The sequence below is a fragment of the Leuresthes tenuis genome, unplaced genomic scaffold (genome assembly GCF_036924035.1).
Source record: "Leuresthes tenuis unplaced genomic scaffold, fLeuTen1.0.hap1 SCAF_50, whole genome shotgun sequence".
NCBI classification, from domain to species: domain Eukaryota; kingdom Metazoa; phylum Chordata; class Actinopteri; order Atheriniformes; family Atherinopsidae; genus Leuresthes; species Leuresthes tenuis.
In genome coordinates, this window is record NW_027325404.1 from 399,150 (window position 1) to 401,057 (window position 1,908).

Sequence of the window (1,908 nt, forward strand, 5' to 3'; positions counted from 1 at the left end):
AACTATGGTCGGCCATTCACAGCTTCCTCTCCACCATACTTGTATGGTGGGATATTCACACCCACTTGCATCCGAAGACCTCCGCCCCCACTTTTGTTGATATTTAGCCGATCATTCGCACCTTACCCGCTTTTGGCAAACTATGGCCTTCTTGCAGCCAAAAACCTCTGATCTCGCTTTTGATGATGTAAGGTTGGGCATTCAGACCTTGCTTCACCTGCTTTTCACCAAATATAGTCGGACATTCACACCTTCTTGCAGCCGAACACTTCCGCTCCACCTTTTAGTTTTCTATGGGGCATTCACACCTTTTTTTACACCACATTTTATAAAAACACCACAGGAACACCGTATTGAGGCTTTGTTCTGACCGCTCATTCGGTGTCGCGTTTCTTTCAAGCAATTCTCCTGGTTAGCCCGCACTCGGCTCGCTCCCAGAGCCGTGTTAAAGTCTGCTTCGCATTCACTCTCTTTTCTCAGCAGATTAAAAGAAACTTCCATCCTGCACCGCTGTTTGCTTTTTCACAAGAGCTTTTTCACAAGCTCCTTTTTCAACTCCTATTGATAAAAATCCATTTAATATGTAGTCCTCGCATAGACATATCACATATTAAACTGATAAGTACAGATACTACACTTGATCTTAGCCAAAAGGCCGAGAAGCGATATCTGTCCACTGGTTCACGTCCGAGGGCCCTTCCTGGCACAATGCGCACTTGTAGCGGTGTTCGTTTTATGGCCATAGTGTCACTTTGCACCTCCGCCCACCCGCTGCACTGAGCACTCTTCAACCCTTTTAAATGGTATAACTTTACACTACCGCACGCTCCAGCGAGCACCATTCAAGCAACATCGGCACAGTCGCAACAAGTAAGGCGACTCTACTCAGAGAAGTCACTCTGCACAGTAACAAGATTTCTTTTGCACAGACAGAAAGGGCTTCACCCGCAAAGGTAAAGCCTGCCAAAAATAGAAACAATTCATTAGTGCTGCTCTCCACGGAAGTCTTTAGTAAAAGGCGAAGGACTTGTACATTATGAAGAGAAACCAGTGTACGATTATCCATCACTGCGGGAGCAGGGCATCAGGCTAGTTGGCATAGCCACCTTCCCCATGGTGAGCTTTGCTTGGTTGAGATGCTTGCTCCCCCCCCTTGCTCCTCGGCTGACCAAGTAGGAACAATCGGGCCCTATTTGATGGCTGCCTTGTCTTTTACTCTGTGCAAAAGACAAGGCAGCCACAAACAACACGGGAACACCGTATTGAGGCTTTGTTCTGACTGCTCATTCGGTGTCGCGTTTCTTTCAAGCAATTCTCCCGGTTAGCCCGCACTCGGCTCGCTCCCAGAGCCGTGTTAAAGTCTGCTTCGCATTCACTCTCTTTTCTCAGCAGATTAAAAGAAAGTTTCATCTTAGGCTCCCTGAAACTTCCATCCTGCACCGCTGTTTGCTTTTTCACAAGAGCAGAGGAGAGCGCACCGTTCCCAGCGGCACTGCAGTACCGGGTCGATGCTTGGAGTGAACGGAGCAAGCTCCTTTTTCAACTCCTATTGATAAAAATCCATTTAATATGTAGTCCTCGCATAGAGGACATATCAGACATTAAACTGATAAGAACAGATGTTACACTTGATCTTAGCCAAAAGGCCGAGAAGCGATAACTGTCCACTGGTTCACGTCCGAGGGCCCTTCCTGGCACAATGCGCACTTGTAGCGGTGTTCTTTTTATGGCCATAGTGTCACTTTGCACCTCCGCCCACCCGCTGCACTAAGCACTCTTCAGCCCTTTTAAATGGTATAACTTTACACTACCACACGCTCCAGTGAGCACCATTCAAGCAACAACTTTGCACTCCAGCTTCGAACATCGGCACAGTCGCAACAAGTAAGGCGACTCTACTCAGAGAAG

General features: G+C 47.6%; 3 non-coding genes across 3 annotated transcripts; all 3 read right to left on the reverse strand.

Annotated features, from left to right (window-relative positions):
* Positions 1 to 469: 469 nt before the first annotated feature.
* On the reverse strand, positions 470 to 667 carry LOC140285682 (U2 spliceosomal RNA). Its single transcript, XR_011910665.1, has one exon. It is a non-coding gene; the product is annotated as a U2 spliceosomal RNA (small nuclear RNA).
* Positions 668 to 942: 275 nt separating this feature from the next.
* Positions 943 to 1,056, reverse strand: LOC140285656 (U5 spliceosomal RNA). The gene has a single exon (XR_011910642.1). It is a non-coding gene; the product is annotated as a U5 spliceosomal RNA (small nuclear RNA).
* A 411-nt stretch (positions 1,057 to 1,467) lies between these two features.
* On the reverse strand, positions 1,468 to 1,658 carry LOC140285661 (U2 spliceosomal RNA). The gene has a single exon (XR_011910646.1). It is a non-coding gene; the product is annotated as a U2 spliceosomal RNA (small nuclear RNA).
* Positions 1,659 to 1,908: the final 250 nt, after the last annotated feature.